Source organism: Syngnathus acus, chromosome 12 (assembly GCF_901709675.1).
Source record: "Syngnathus acus chromosome 12, fSynAcu1.2, whole genome shotgun sequence".
Classification (NCBI taxonomy): domain Eukaryota; kingdom Metazoa; phylum Chordata; class Actinopteri; order Syngnathiformes; family Syngnathidae; genus Syngnathus; species Syngnathus acus.
Window position 1 is genome coordinate 3,873,984 of NC_051097.1, and position 17,535 is coordinate 3,891,518.

The 17,535-nt window shown below is 39.1% G+C and overlaps 3 protein-coding genes and 1 long non-coding RNA gene across 6 annotated transcripts in view; 2 read left to right on the plus strand and 2 right to left on the minus strand.

Moving 5' to 3' along the window:
• Positions 1-17,535, minus strand: part of LOC119131662 (lymphocyte antigen 75-like) — a 1,013,224-nt gene that overhangs the window by 301,015 nt on the left and 694,674 nt on the right. The gene's annotated exons all lie outside the window — the stretch shown is intronic.
• Positions 1-17,535, plus strand: part of LOC119131727 (C-type mannose receptor 2-like) — a 399,366-nt gene that overhangs the window by 135,812 nt on the left and 246,019 nt on the right. The gene's annotated exons all lie outside the window — the stretch shown is intronic.
• The window catches only part of LOC119131750 (ephrin-A5b-like), a 53,327-nt gene that overhangs the window by 3,756 nt on the left and 32,036 nt on the right, over positions 1-17,535 (plus strand). The gene's annotated exons all lie outside the window — the stretch shown is intronic.
• LOC119131777 lies at positions 9,750-11,892 on the minus strand. The gene is made up of 2 exons (XR_005099710.1): positions 11,144-11,892; positions 9,750-10,220 (listed from the first exon to the last, which is right to left on the minus strand). It is a non-coding gene; the product is annotated as an uncharacterized LOC119131777 (long non-coding RNA).

Genomic DNA, 17,535 nt, shown 5'->3' on the forward strand with positions numbered 1-17,535 from the left:
TAACAAACTGACAGCTGGGGAGAGAAGGTATCCCAGCATTCTGTGGGAGCACCGTCACCCCAGGGGGTTTCCCTTAATCCGTGACAATAGTCATGCAAAGCTTTCTGCAGCAGATGCAAGATCCTGTAATCAAAGAATCTTTTCAGTGGCCTGTTTTCATGTTTGATCAGTGCGCTTATTGACCTAAATGATCTCTGATCATTCACTGTTTACTCCCGTTGTCAGTCTCAGTGCGTACTCGAGGTTTGTGTTTGTTTGTGTTGGAGCTAATACCCCCGCCATGAGAACACCTCAATATGACACTCGGCCACTTTTCCTCTCCATCGCGCAATGACCTCCGCTATTTGTTTTCTCTTTTTAATCTTCACTTAAAAGAACAATACTCCACTTTTTACTGGCTGACAGAGTGATATTGTGATAGTTTCCCAGTGGTATTGTGAGTTGGCCCGTTTGCATTGTGTCAAGTGTTTACCCTCGCGTTCCCCCTCTCAGCCTTTCCCCGGCTCCCTGCCGCTCGGTTCCGCTTGGATTAAAAACGGACACAAAAAGGCAACCACGTCCAAATATTGACTGGGTCTCAGGACCGAATCTCTCTCCCAGCGCCAGCACAGTTTGCTTGAAAGACCGCTATTGTTGTCTCGGAAGCCCATAGCAGGAAGACAGACAGGGAGAAGGAGGAGACAGAGAAGGTGTCAATGCGTTCTCCAAGGTAGAGAAGGGAAATTCTAACAACAGGATAACACAGTCATGGGGGGGTGAGAGGAGCCTCCTTGGAGGAGAGGGGCCAGAGGCTACGCGACAGGCCTGCAAGTCACAGGGTGTGGTCAGAACCAGCGTGTCCGCAGAGAGGAAGTGTCAATCTCACAAGGAGGATCAAAGAGGTCTGAATGAATGTGATTTCCTGCCCAGGAGGTTTAGAAAGTATCAATAAGTGCAGGTCAAAAGGATAAAGGTTTTTTATCTGGGGTTTATCTTCCGTTTTATTAACTTAGTGCACAACCAGTAATGCCGCTCGCTGTGCTGCAGTCTTTTAGGTCCCAAATGAAAGAGTATCACATCTCACACGGGGAAGGATTTCTCCTCATGGGCCTCATTTGAATAGGCTGCAATAATCCGCCTATGAATCAAATTGAAACTCAGTTTCTATCATGTATTTAAATACATTTCTTAAAGAATTAGAGTCCAGACAAAACATAGTCCAAGTACAAGTCCATGATAGCCCCACCTCAAACAAGCCCCGTTTCCTCTAACAAGGCTGTAATTTATCTTGAAATATTGCCTTATATAGCACAATTACAAATTCAAATGATCTTCTTACAACTTTGTGCGGCTAACCTCAGTGCCCTACTACAAGAGTATTACCCACCAGATGAGTTAAACTTAGAGTTTCCATTGTATTCGGAGTTTCTGATTTGTAACTCTTTGCCGAGCGGGTATCAATGGTCCTGTGGAGCCGCCCGTCATTCCTCTTGCTCTCGATGACCCTGCCTGCAGAGAGGAGCGACCCCAGCCCCTCTTTTTTTACGCTGTGACTAATAAGGCGAGGCCCTCAGGCGGCCCAGCTTTGATTGACAGCCACTAGTGACGAGAAGTTACTATTATGTGTGGCAAAACTACTGGCTTACCACAATAGCACTTTCTGGTCTCCTTCACAGCAAGTAGAACTATATTGTAACCTGGCAAGCTTCTCTATCTTGTTTTTTTTTTATTTTTATTATCCATTAAATACATCAAGAGCAGAAAAAAAAATCATGATCATCCAATTAAACATTAAGCTTCTATTCTAGCCGTTCGTTTAAACAATGTCTGCTAGTTTTTTGTATTACACGTCAATTGTAAAATAGATCATACAAAACTACAGTCTTTCTAAAAGAAAAATAGAGGATGCATGAACAGTATAATACAGTATTTACCATGAAATTAAACATGACATCACAGTAGGTAGTGGTCGAATGTGTGAAATTGTTTGACCTTTTCTCATGTGTGATTGCTCCACTTAAGGTCTGCTGTGCTTTCAGCGCACTTACAGAAGACAAATTCTCACTTTATGAGAGACGTTGAGCATCAGTTTCCTGCAAAATCAGATCGTCTCATTGTACTCTCTGGACTTTTTGTTAGTTTGTACACCGGTCCTGTATTCACTGATTTGTAGGGATGTTCAATATGAGTATGAGGACTAATTTTTTCAGTAATCGCTGATACCGATACCAAGAACCAATACCACTAGTACCTTTGATACATAAAATTGGCCTGGAAAACAATGACAGATATTTTTTTTAAAAAGACCTTTATATCCCAATACAGCATTTTTCCTCAAAGGTAGAAGTCCTGATACCGTGAAATAAGGCTGGTATGCGCACCAATACCGATACCTGGAGTTGGAACTTGCCCATCCCTACTGATTTGTTAGGAATGTAAGAAAGGAAATATTTTTGGTAAAGTAACATAATGAAAATATTTCTCATTTTATTGCGACTGGATTGATCTGTAATCTTAGCGTATTGACTCTACAAACAAAACTAACTGCAGCAAAATTAGCAGGGATTAATTTAAATTAAAGAAAAATACAAACAAGAGTGATCCATTAATTCCTTCAGTGCTTTATCTTATTTAAAAAAAAAACAGCAACAATTGTACCCAGTCAAGATCCAAAATCATTTGTATCTACACCTGGAATCCTAAAGTTTTATGTGTGATTAAAAAATTAAGTAAAATTCAGAAAAAAAAGAAAACTGGCATTTTATCCATCAAGTCATTTTCTATAGCAGTTGCCCATTGTGTTGCAACAGAAATGTTTTTTTTTTTTTTTTTAGCAATTATTCTTTTGACTATGATACATCCAGACACAAAGTTGTCTTGAAGAAAAAAAAACACCACTTTGATCTCCGCTTTATTTTAAATAGAAGATTTGTTATGCTACCAAAAAAGTCTCATAAGTCCCCCTCTGTGTTGTGATAAGATATTGTGTGACTTTAGCTTTCTTCTGCTTGATATGCGCCCCAGTCAATGGATTAGCGGGAGACTCTTCAGGCCTAATCTCAGTTTCACTCCGCTGCACAGAGATTCACTTTTCTGCTGTTCGAATCTCGGTGAGGCTTTTTGTGAATGCTGTTTAAATGTGAGTGGTGAAATGGCATCCCCTGTGTCTTTGTAGGCACCGGTGAGGGTATTAGCAAAGAGGCTCTAAGGGGCTTAAGAGGTCAGCCCTCCTTTTGTGCCCAGACACAAAACACTTCCTGTGGGACCCTTCACCCCTCCGTGTTCCTCCTTCAGAAAGCCAGGTCCTGCCTGACCATTCACATTAATCAGTCTTACCTCCTAATGACTGCAGTAAAGCTCCTAAAAACTGCTTCCAAGATGCTCCTAAAGAGCCACTAAGCTGCTAACAGTTTGCACAAGTATGCTGCACTTTGCAGGGAAGAACTATCTGGCAGAGAGCGAGGTGACTGCTGGGACCGCGTGCCCTCACCTTCTCCTCTTGAAATTGCAAAATATTAGTTCAAAGTGGAGCTGGAATGTTAAGGAATGCCGTTTGTCTACCACAATGTCAATTCAAAGTGAGATTGCCCAAACCTTTTGTGTTTTAGTTTTTGTAGTTCTAGAATTAAAGTCGAATGATTGTGCCTACAATTCTACACTGTTTCAAACTAATAACATTAAACTGTTAAATCTAATTAAATGAATTCCTTTCTGTGTCAAACCTGAGAGTCATATTGTCAATTCAGTATGTTATTCCAGACTCATGGTTCGTAACATCATAAAATACTGGCAGTCTTTGTTAGAGCAGGATTTTAATACATCTGGATTAGATTAAAAATACAGGGCCAGCTAATTTTATATTCGGTGAGTTAATAAAATAACCCTTTCACTGAATACATCAGTTGGGTTAATAGGTAGCTGCAATTTAGCCGACTGATATGGGAAAAAAAAAATCCTCATTAGGGTAATAATAGTTTGAATGGCAACAAACCTTGAAGGCTTTTGTGTCTCTCGACAAGCTTGACTGAATCAATCATGTCACCATGGTGCGTTTTCAACCATTACGATGTATCGCAACATCCCTGAATTGACCTTTCTTTAGGAAATATACAAGTGCTGATTTTTTTTGTTGTATTTCACAGTATAATTGAATATAGAGAGTGGTTGGAAATTCACAAATGCCGTCAATTTGTCAGTGGCCGTTTATGGTGAACTCGGTCTGACTTTGTTGAACCTTTCGTGTGACTCTGCGACCCGTTGAATGTTTGCTCCTGCAGGATTTCTGCTCACTTGGTGCTTTGGGATTTGTGAAATATTAAATAGGCTGTTTGTGATCTTACGATAAAGCTCGGACAAACCTTCACACGCAACCAGGAGAAATCCAGGTCAGGACCACTATGACTTTAATCATGGCCTTGTCATTATGTCGCCTTTTTTTCCCCCCTTCACAAATACTTTTCCGCAACTGTTACTTTGATTCTGGGGATTGAATAGCTGTTTTATCGCTAATCAACTTAAGCACTGGTTCATTTGCTAAACTTTCCGACTGTCTGGATCTCTTTCCGTGACGACATGTCTGACTTCTCCTTTATGCCTTTTTTTTTCTCCTCACACTGTGTGGCGGCGCGCGAGGCTGAAGCCGCCATTTTGCGAATTCGACTCCATTTTGTCTCTAAGAACAAAAAAGTAGGTTGCGAATGTTGGGCAATCACAAGCATTTTAAGATCTGACACTTAACCATTGCTTCAAAGAGACGTCTCTTTATGTTACGTTTAAAGTAATTTTAGTTGACTTAAATTCTAAAAAAAATGATATAAATTCTTAATCTGGCAATGTACATTTTATCTGTATACTTTGTTTTATTTATGTTCCCTTAGATGTTAATGTAATGTCTTCTTATGGATTTTCTTTACAATTCCCAAATTAAACTTTCACCACACTTATTGCCAAATCTTTTTGGAATTTTTATAGAAAATTCTAAGTTTTTATTGTTATTATTCAGATTCTAATGCCCATCATGCAAAACTTTAGCAACTACCCTTAATAAAAATGACATATTCTATAGACACGAATACGTTTTATATAAACTTTATTTTTTTGTGAGAAAAACATACATCAAGAACATTAGTAAAAAGTCAGAACTGCATCTGACGTGAGTTATTCCAGCCACAGTCTAAAAGGCAACAGACGGTTGAGCTAAAATTCTAACAATAATACAATCTGAAATGACTTAGTGATAAAGTCTACCTAAAATTGGTCAGCGTTGTCAACTATGTATGTATTTTGGTAAATATTTACACCATGATGAGGAGTGTCATAAAATCTACAGTTTTATCTTTTAAGCAACAACTTGCTATCTGAAAATAAGTCGAAAATATCCCATTGGCACATTTGTCCAACCTGTGTTTAGGCACCACCTGGTGCACCTACTGTAGTATTTGAGTTGGTACCTTGGCGCTCATATCAGTGGTCAAGGCAGCGGTACAACGGCAGCACGTGGGCCAACGCTGTGAGCGCTCACATCCATGATCCCCTTTTATGTCTTGGCTCCATCAGGGCCCAGAGTTATTCTTGTGCATAATTGATGGAGGAGTTAGAATAGCAGAAGTAATGCGATGAGAGGGTGCAGCCAAGCGGAGCGAGAGATCGCGTGCGTGGGGCTGCAAACATTGCAGGGGACGAGAGGAGGGCATCTGGCGGAACAGGTCCCAGCGCTGAGTCGACACAGAATATGTCCTCGCGCTAGCCAACCACAGTGGCCCGTTCTCCACCAATGAGAGTCCTCTACTCCAGCGGAGTACTACGGCCTCGGACAACAAACCCGTTCATTCTCAGATACTATATTGTTGGCCTCCATTTCCACTTATTTGTGCCAGGAAAGCTTCGAGTTGATATGCAAGATCATTCACACTTTACTTGGAACAGAAAACGTATTTGTCAGAATTGACCTTATGGAGGTTTTGGAACTCTTCGAGAATTCTTAGGAAGGCTTTTCATTGTGAGTGGTGACACGACGGACATCACATCTGCCACAAAGAGAAGCTAATAGTTCAACAAGCCTGTATTGTTTGTGTAACAAAAGAGACAATGTCACAGAGAAGCAACCTGATACCCACAGAGGAGACAGGTTTCAGTTTCTGCTCAATTTACATAAAACTCGTGTTCTTTGTAGCGCTCATCTTTTAGAAAATAGAACAAGGCATGATACTGCATGGCAATTTTTACTTGGATGAAATGGCCTTGCAAGATGGCATTTTAATGACGCTTATCAAATTACTGCCTCTCACATAAACAGATAACTTGTTAAATAGTTACCAGTGTGTTGTTTACTGTAAATACAAATTGTTTACTAAAGCACAAAGTTCTACATGTAGAAAGTGCTCAGTGGAGGATGATCGTAAAGTACTGACGTTTTTGGAATAAAATAGAAATAATTTGCAGTTGATTTTTGCTGGGAAAAATCATGATTTATTCTCATTTGTTATGAAATGACGAATGACTAAAAAAGTTCAAAACTAAAAGAAAAATGTATTGTATATATTTTTAGACAAAATAAAATGTATATATCCGCATCAAATTGAAGTATGTACTCAATTCAGGTTTTTGAAAATTTGAAAATTTACGAAACAATTTCTCACAACTCATCAATGAAGGAAAAGTAATGCCCATAATAGAAAATACAAAATAAAGTACATATTAGATTTATACGTTGATATAATGAGTACTAATGCTCAAAGTTAAAATTATGAAACTTTCAAATAGTAAAAATAAAACAGCTGTAAACTATTGTATACTTTTGTTGCGCATAAAGATTTGAAATTTTCACCTTTTTTTCCTTTACTGCTGTTAAAACATGCAACTTCAACTCTTGTTTCTTGTTCGTTTTTCATTTAATGACTGCGTGAAAAATATACATTAACAGGAATTTATTGTCATTTTGTGGGCATCTAACATGTTATTGCGAGTATCTGGTAATCAGCATAAAAAAAACAGTGACACTGTGCAGACTTGCAAAAGAATTTGTATCAACCGTGGCTGGTGTCTGTTGTCTTTTGAGAAAAAAAACGACTTGTCCAATACAGCATTTAGAGGTCACTGGACCTTGACTCAACCTATTAAGGTCATAAAAGCAAACTCATAAAGATGTTTTATTTGTTTCCTGAGTATGCTGGCTGCTTAGGTTTCAATCAGTAGTCTTTATGGCTCACGACTCATATTTCTGTCTCTGATTCTGGCACAGGAGAGAGGACAAAAAGGTTGACGTGGACTTTTGTAAGTTGGAAAAACATGGTCATAGAACTTGCCAAATAACTTTTAGTGTCCTTGATTATTTTTTCTAAGGAAAGGTGTATATTCATTAATAAAAAAATACACAATTGTTAAAATGTACAAAAAATATGATGTCAGTATTATTCAAAGTAATGTAATTGTAAATGTGTGCTCATATTATTTGTGTTTTAAACATTTTAAATATATTTGTTTGACATAAAAAAAGTACTGAATAATTTTCTTTAACATTACATTTTCAGTATATTATATTTATGATATTTCATCATACATATTTTGCTGGTAAACAAAACATATTTTATGGGAGAGTGATCAATGGAGGCCATCTATTTAAGATTGTCATTGAAATATAATAGTGATAACTAGTACAGATCAAATTTCGTGCTCTGCCTAACAAATTCTAAAACAAATATGTATGTGCATACATCATTGTGTACATTTACTCATTATTAACCTATTGATAACTAAAAAATAAGAATTTTAAAATTGTATCTAATTTTTCCAGGTTGCATTCAGCGTAACTGCTTTCCTCTACTACAGAGATTTGGTTACACTTTGTTTTTTTAATACTTGTTATCTTCAGGAAAATACTTTTTCGTTTTAGTCTTGTAAAAAATGCTATTGAATTTAATAGAAAAAAAAAATCTTCTCACAGGCAAAACTGTCATTTGCATGCTTGGACCTTGCTTTGATAGCACCATGTGTCACTGGCCTTAGGTTCCATTTCTGTCACTTACCCTCAGTTTCATGATTTCAGTCTGTTCGGTTATGGGCTTGACTAAAGGGGACACATTGATCTTCTATAAAGATACTTGTGGTCGTATGGCCGCTCCTCAAGTTCACATGGTCCTTCTGAAAGCAGTGTAAGTGAGGGCTTGACACACGATACACTTAAGTTGTGGGGGTGCTTCACAAAACATGGCAGCTAAGACGTCACAAACGTTTACCATACGCCAAGCCACTCCTGTAGGGAGGCAGGCCCACTCCAAAGTTTGCCCAGCAACCCAGCAGAATAATGGGAGACGTGGTGCTCAGGTCGATTAACACAGTTACGCGTTCATACCACTAAAACAAAAATTATTTATAATTAAAACAAATATTATTTGAATAGTTTTTTTTAGACTACATTCAATTTTGAAAAGTAGCATTGCATTTTCAGTCATTTACAACTCCTTACATCATCATCATTTAAAGTCGTTGCCACCTGGCATCCAAAGTGTAAAAAAAAAAAAACTATTACAGTCCCTCAACTCCGCTATCAAACGATTTTATGTGCAAATCATTTCCCCTCACTTGAGGAGGCGAAGGAGGGGTGCGTCATCTCAGAAAGTCACCAACCAGGATTTAGCTCGCAACCCTAAAAGAACCAATGAGCCATGAAGCAGCTGCACTCCCATTGGCCAGTTGAGGACAGCTCACCAAAACTATGCCAGATACACCAGGGTAGAAATAACCCACAATTCCTATTGCCCGAAGGGAACTGGATTCATCCTTGGATGCTTTCTTGGAGATGGAAAGTGAAAAGACACCAACTTTTTCCATAATTTGTTATTTGTATGATTCGTGTACGCCTCCTGCAAAGGACTTTAGAAGGTTACAAGAAGCTGCAGTTCCTTACTTTTGATTTGATTTTTTTTTGTGGTATTCCCTTAGTCCTCACCATTCCCGCCTATCTGTTCATGATCTCTGTCGCTCACGCATACGCACACACATGCACAAACACACACACATATACACTCGCCATTAAACACAGATATATAGGCAGACGAAAACACATACGGAAACACATTTGAAGAAAGAAGTAGGGGGAAAAAGGAAGAAAAAATAATCCATTAACAGTTTTTTATTGTAATATTTAAATTGGACTTCAAAATTATATGTATTGCGATCTGAAAACCTGTTCCCCATTGTAAATTAATATTTTGATTTATTCTCGCTACATTTAAAGACACAGCAGGTTATAGCAAAATCCCAAAATCGGGGATCTATCTATTACTGCACATAATTTAACATAATTAACAAAAACAGATGAATATGTATTGTTTTTATTTGTTTGGTATCAAATACAACAATAAACATATGGAAAGATATACAATACTGTACATGGAAAAAATATTTTGTGGTCATCAAGTTATGAAATCAACACAAATCCAGAAAATGAGTCCAGTTTAGGTCTGAAATAAAAACAAATAAAATACATTTTAATCGCTTTCTGATGTGTCGTACATGTACTCCATTCTCCTTGTCTGTCATCCAGATGCTGACTGCTGCTGACTCTGCCATTAGATAGGACATGGTGATTAATTCTGTCTGAGAATTCTCTGCTATGGAGAAAAAAATAAATAAAACAAAATCCTTAACCCCTGACTGTTCAGCTGACTCTCTGCCAATTCTCACTTGTCCATGTGTGCGACATACAAGAACTAAACCTTTATTATAAGGTTTAACCGCTGCCTAATGACACAAAGGATCAGTTCTGCCCCAGAATTTTGACTTTTTTTTAATGTTTTTTTTTTTAAATTAGCTGGGTCGATCCGTAATGTTTGATCTTATTGTGTGGCATTATAATTATTTCTGCTTCAAATTGTGTAGGAAGAAGAAAAGTGCTGTTTAAGGCTGCAAATCTAAAAGAGGGCACTAATGTGCATATTTTGGTGTCGGCACACTGATTTTGTTGGTGTTACAGACTTTGGGGAGACAGTGTTACACAAACATGCAATTGGTGCCTGTGCACAGAGAAAAAGCCACATGGACTTGTGAGCAGGGTGGCATATGTTGATCCTGTAAGTCATCTATTTGATCATAAATTATGATTAATCAGCCATGAGACAGTCTGAATTAAGCACGGCTTTTCATGTCAGAGTAAGTGCAGCTTGAGCTGTCTGGACAGTCCAAAATGCTTTTCTAGTTTAGCCCAGCAGACGATGAGAAAGGAGGGTGGTGACGGCCTGTACCTGGAATGCAGAAGGATTTAGTCTGGCATTTCTTAAGAACAAAACATTTTTGTCCCTCTGATTAATGTGTGCAGTCGACTGAGGGGAAAAAGGAGTATCTAGTGATATTTGGTATATATAAGCTCGCGAGAGAGAGTTATTCCTTCCTTCTGTGTTCTACTATTTATTTCTTTGGCTCGTTTAGAATAGATGTCAGTGAGATTGCAAACTTTTAAGGCCAAACAATTCAAAAGGTATCCAATTCATTCATATGTGCATTTGAATTTTGTCAACAAATGCCAAGTGTTACAGAAAATCCAAAGATACGTTTATATTACCAAAAGGAAAAATAAAAAGAATCTGTACTTTTATCCAGTCCCAACCTTCTCGAAAATTATTTAAAAAACAGTTAAAAAGAGTTTGTGTCATCCTAAAAATGTGACAAAAACAAAACATGTTCGATGGAAGAAATTGACAATAAAGTAGACTTTGACTTTGAAATAATATATACTGTAATTATGATTCGATATTCAGTTTGAATATAATTTTTGAATCAATTTATATGACAAAAATTAGCTCAAAATTAGAACACAGATTTTTAAAATAAATGTTTTAAAATACATTTTTATGAAAGTGTAAGCAAAAAAATGTAAAACCAAAACTATTATAAGCCTCACAAATTTTCTGCTACATTTACTTTCAAGCATGAGCTGTCGTCTTCCATCTTGTATTTTGTGAGCAATGCAGTGACCCCGTATTGGTCAAGAGTCACCGTCACGGTCACTATGAATATTTAGAGTCAAACAATTGTGCAAACCTGTGGTTTTATTTGTTATCGCTAATGCTGCTGTCAGATCGTCACGTCTTCACCTCAGTCGATTGTCTGACGATAAATATTGTAAAACGACACGAAGTGGAAATGCATTAAAATTTGTCAGACTCACCCGGCATGGCATGTCTAGTGCATGCCGTGCCCTCCCCACCAATATTTGGTCTACTGCCCTTTTGTTCCGCTCCAAAATGGAGTTGACGCGTGTGAATCCGAACGTGATAGCAGCAGTCTCGAGAGTTCATTATTTGTCGCTGTTCTCATGGAGTGGGTGAAAAATCACCCCTTTGTACCTCGGAAGAAACAACCTTCCTCTGACCTCGTGGTTTGTGCAGTGCAATGTCAATGGCCCTGCGGTTTGCAGGGCGTAGCCACACCCACTCTGTTGTCTCCAACTGGGTTCCCTCCGTCTCATATAGAATGGAAAAAAAACAGCCTTGTTGTAAACAAATTTTTGGCTTCCACCTTTTCTACCACACTAATTGGACATTGGCTCCTAAAGGGAGCTTTTCTTTTCTCCATGTCCAGATTATGCATGTTCCGTACACCTCCAAACACGCATACTCTCCAATTAGGCCTCCTTTTAATGGCACTTTAAAGAATCCGTCCATGCAGTGTTTGGTTTGATGCAGCACCGAGCTATATCAAGAAAAGTCCAAATTAGAGGTTTCCCAAATGTCACATATGTCCTCAAACGCATGTTCATCTACAGATGACTGCTTCTTATGATCTAAAGGCTCACCCATGACATAATGACCCAGACAAACTGTTTGGGTCTCCTTATCCTTTGATATAGTGTATGCCTATGTAGTTTTGCTGTGGTGTGTGTTTCATCTCCGCACCACTGCAGTCTCTTATCAAAAGGAAAGTTGCTGTTATTAAGTCATGAACAATTTTATTATATTGAAAAAAAAAATGCTGCAGTGCACGGATTAAAGTGGCTGTTTGGATTGAGACGAGGGAGTCTACTACTGAGCCTGTCGTCGCCAAACAATCAAACAGAAACTTTTATGAGGCACTTAGATAAAAAATAAAAACTCACAACATGCAGCAGTACTGCTGTCCTATTTCAGGATTTGGTCTTCCATTTCTAGAAAGTTTTTCAATTATTTTGTCTCAATCAAACAGATGCATTTTGAGAAATGAACATTCTTAATAGCTTGTTTTAATTAAATATAATGAGGCTCAATAATGAAATAAGTGAGCTTTGAGGTAGACATGTTTACAAATATAAAAATCCTGTGTGTTTGGATTGCAAATCCTCCAAACTATACAATAGTCCACTTGAACACCTCGAGCCTGAAACGGCTTGACCAAGTTCAGGCTTTCAAGAGGTTGATTTTGGAGCTCTCCCTCATATTCCATCACGCCCCCCCCCTTCATCTTTCCATCATGTCCCACTTAGTCTGTAGCATCAAAATGGCACATTTCACTTCAACTAGCCGTTCATGGGAAATGGTGGCTTCTTCTGTGGAGGAAGAACTGTTAATGGATTAAGTGGCTGCTGTTTCCCACCCGAGGGCCGAGCCTCGAGCGTACCCAAGTTTATTCAAGTTAAAGCACTCCCGCCCCACCCACCCCCCTTAATCTCAATGCTGGCTTATAGGCATGGCCAGCGTAGCTCAAATTTATACTACCGTGGTCCTCTGCCATGAACTTGGCTTTCCTGCCCCTCTTCACCCCATTCATGTCAGCGGGCCCTGGCATTCTTCTTGAGCTTTTTAAGTGTGTTCACTTTGGATGGCGATGAAAGGAGTAGGGGGAACATGGGATCCTAAATCACTTAATGAGGGGAGACAGGCAACGCTTTTGTCCAGCTTGTTCTTTAGTTGCGTCCAGCCAAAGGCCTCTAACGGGCTCTGACACCTCGCTCTGCCGCAGACTCAAGTGCGTGTGTGTGTGAAATTGTGTTGGTGAATCGCCAGCATCCCTTCAGCTGTCGGCTTCCGCGTCCGTCCAATTTTTTGCTTTGCAACTCAACATTTATTTGCGTTTCCTAACTACATCAGCTTATTTGTTTGGTCTCCGGGCAGCAGGAAGCATATTTATGATTGTGGTGAGGGTTAAGTGGGAGGTGGTAAGAAGCAGCACAATGTGTAAAGAAGGATGGCGTCGCTCCCTGCGGGTGTTTGGCCTTGGCCTGCAGATAGCATGTGAGCACGTGCTGACTGAGCTGGGGAATGAGGGCAAAACCGTAGGGGAATGGCAAAAAAAAAAAAAAAGATCACGTTCTGTTTTCTTACCACATTCTTAAAATACATTTTCTAACAAATTGCTTAAATAGCTTTTAACGTTAATAATTAATGTGTATTGTGAATGATAGAAAAATGTTTTTTTAATTATTCACTATCGATAAGCTTTTCTTTCAAAATAGAAATAAAATAATTGTTTTAATTGACATGAACAATACAAAGCATTTCTACTTTATACAGTTTGTATTGATGCTGGAGATTTGGATATATACAGCAATAGGGCTGGATGGATAAGCCTTCAAATATAATTAGATTTTGGAATTGAAAATTTTCCCTTTGCATATTGAAAAAGCAAATGACAATCATCATTCAAATCAAATCTTGCTTTATTTTGGCTTGGTATATTTGTAGATTTCTCCCGATACCGAAGACACTTTCCGTAGAAATATCAAAAAACACTTTTTTCTTTACAGACGAGAAGAAAGAAAATCCTATTTGTCGTACCATGTATGTAAACAAAATCCTTATTACTTTGTAAAATAATATTTTGCGATGCAAGTGGACCAGAGCAAAATATTGGTTGGCCAACATTTTCCAACAATAAATCGCTGCCTTTTCAGCGTACAAACGGGCGCAACCTCGATGTTGAGTATAACTGATGCCATTCCCTTCAAATAATTTCTTGTCATATATATAAAACAATGTGAAAATGTGTCTGTCTGTTTTTTAAGCAGTAGTTAATACAAGGCTCAAAAACAAAATTTTTCGATTATTGATTTCAATTATACTCAGCTAACATACATTTTGCATTGCATCTTAGATATGTCCTTGCACAAGCAAAATATATGCCGTAATTAATTCCAAGAATGTAATAAATGTACACTTGGCTGCAGAATCAATAAGAATGAACACCGTATGTGACTCTAACAGACTTTACACCCAAACAATGACAGACAATATGGCGGCTTTTCCAAATATATAGTGTTAACACACCATTGACTTGAAAGGCTTCAGGCAGGTTGAGGCAGTCCCAGGTTAGCGTTGCAGTGAAAGGCCTCCCCCGTCATGACACATTTCTCACCCTTGACATCCTCCATCGTCACATTAACGGTTTGCTCTTCCTCACCTCTTCCTCACCTGCTTCTTTACACTTCTCCAGCTTTGAGGTGACCTGTTTCCATTCTGCTGTTCTCTCCATTGCTATAGTTAATTCTATTCAGTCTCTGTTTGCCAATGGCATCCCTGCCCTAGGTGCATAATTGTGCTACGATGGCGGCTCGGATTTGACACTGACTTACACTGCTCCCTCTTTCCGTTTCCCTGCCTGCTGTCATCTAACCCCTTCTTTCCCTCTCTGTCACACATACCGAACACACACACACACACATACATGGGTACATGCGGACTGGCTATAAGACTTGTTTAGTTTCACAAACCTCCTCGTGTAATTTTTCTCCGTTCTTTGGAGATGAATGCCTTTTGAACAGAACTGGGCCTGGTGTGGGAACCTTGGCACCAAACTGGCCTCACATGAACCATTAACATATCAGCTGTGAACAGTTGTTGCCGCAGAGCTGTAATGTGTGCATACGTTTGCATGTGTGTGTTTGTGTGTGTGTGTGTGTGTAATTGCGCATTGCTGCCGCACCCTTTAAAGCCAAGATTTATACGGCGCTCTCGATTTAGCTTCGCTGCTACCGCTTCTTGGCTGTGAGACCTCACTGTTCTTTTTATCTGGCCAAAGTTGGGTTCCTTTCAGTGTTCTCTAAAACAAGAAGAATGCAATGAAGTTCCCATGGTAAATCACATTCCCATTAACATTTCAAGCATCCCTTTGAATGCAAACCTACAGCAGTACTGCATTAAGCAACTATTTAGGACGGCCACCAATGTCATCATGTGTACCACTTAGAGTGCCAAAGAAAAGTCTCGTTGCATATCAATCAGCCCAGACGTTTGGCAGCAACAAATGGAAGAAATAAAAGGGAACTTTAAAGGGAAATTTTATGGAAAATTGACTTTTTAATTGCTTGTATACAAATAGTTCTGTGAGCTGCCTAGCGAGTATTTGACAGGGAGTTTTTGTGATGTGTCCATCATATTTGCCATGAAATGAGTAACCATGCTAAAATTAACAAGTGTAATTCAGCATGATTATCAAGTGAAGTAAAATACAATCGGATGCTTTTGATGTCTTTATGGGGAATTGATCATTTTTGTCACACTCTGGGCAACCAGTAGCCACTCACCCGAGCTCTGCCACTGGTTTAAATAAATAAATAAATGAATAAATAAATAAATAAAGGTGGCTCGGTGGAGCACTGGTTAGCACGTCCGCCTCATAGTTAGGAGGGTATGGGTCAATTCCACCTCTGACCCTCCCTGTGTGGAGTTTGCATGTTCTCCCCGTGCCTACGTGTTTTTTCGCCGGGCACTCCGGTTTCCTCCCACATCCCAAAAACATGCTTGGTAGGCTGATTGAGCACTCCAAATTGCCCCTAGGTGTGAGTGCGAGTGCGGATGGTTGTTTGTCTCTGTGTGCCATGCGATTGGCTGGCAACCGGTTCAGGGTGTCCCCCGCCTACTGCTCGATGACTGCTGGGATGGGCTCCAGCATTCCCGCGACCCCCGTGGGGACAAGCGGTATAGAAAATGGATGGATGGCTGACTAGATCGATAGATAAATAAATAAATACTTGTCATTGGCACACAATACGAAGGGCGGGGATCATCATATGCATGATGCCTGCTAAGTGTTTTATTACCGTATTTTCCGCACTATAAGGCGCACCGGATTATAAGGCGCACCTTCAATGAGTGGCACATTTTAAAACTTTGTCCATATATAAGGCGCACCGGATTATAAGGCGCACTTTCAATGAATGGCCCATTTTAAAACTTTGTCCGTATAAAAGATACATTTGGCCCGCAGGGCGGACTCTGGACACGCCTGCTGTAGTGGCTCAATATTGGTCCATATATAAGGCGCACCTGATTATTTTTAGGTGCGCCTTATAGTGCGGAAAATACGGTACTGTGAAAAAAAAATTAATAAATGCAGTGATGATTGCGCATTAGTTTTTAGTAGACAGTACCAAATTCACTTTCAGAACATATTGTTAATTGCACTTTGCTTTTGTATTTTGGTATTTTTTGAACTGAAGTGAGCTAACCTCTTTGACAAGACAACTGGCACTTCCAGCAGTTGAATAAATATGTGAGGATATAGTGTACTGTATATGCTTGACACAGGAATCTTTTCAGGCACTAAAATATCCCGTCTTGTAAGTCTTGGCAGAGATCTATTTCTTCCATGGACACTTTTATTCAGTGAAAACTCCTTAATATAGCATCAGTGAGTGCAGACTAGATGGATACTAATCCTAACCATGTGGGGGTCTTTACACGCATACAGCTGAGTAGAAAAGTATATTAAAAGTTGAGATCATACTATACCACCGTCCAAGCAAAGTGTCAAGATGACATGAGAATCCCTAGCTCAGTCCCAGAAAATTAATCCACTGGTTTTATGAAATGACCTCTTGTTTGGTTAAGCTTTCAAATTCAATGTCATCTTTGTGTGCCTTTTTCTGTGAAACGAACCTTGCCCTACATATACAGACATAATTATTTTGCTGCAGTACATATGGATTCACACTTGACTAACCTACACTACAAATAGACATTGTGTACTTTGTTCACACTTTGCGCGGACTTAAAACAGGCAACTCGATAGTGCATGAGACCATGAGAAACCTCTGACATGAAAGCCGTCGTCTGCTCACCAAAGAAAATTCTGCTGACACCGAATCACATAAAAAAGGAGAGTGGAGTGAAAAAAAAATCTGTCTGAGCTCACAGCAACGCTGCGGGTTATCTTGAGGGAGCGTAACCTTTGTGACATTGATAGGATTTTCCTCAAAAGACGGTGTTTTTCTTGGGGACATCATCCCATACAACTTGACCAACATTCTTTCATTATTTTTGGATGAGGTGATGGTTCATTGCCTTCTGTTCAAGCAAACTTGTCTTGATGGACTTTTTAAAGAGACATACAGAGAAATTGATGGAAAATATCAAATAGAACATTTAAAATATATAACAAAGGAAAGGGTTTCTTGGCTTCTCGTTTTAGTCCCCCGACAACACCTCATATTTTACACGCAGTAAAACCTCCCGAGAAAATGTGTTTTTTTTTATTATTATTTTTTTTTTATTCATGTCGCTAACGCGCAGTAATAGAGCGAGAGGTCAGAGTTGGGCCATAAAGGCAACAGCTGAAACCAGTCAATTTTTTTCTCTCCCACTCTTTCTC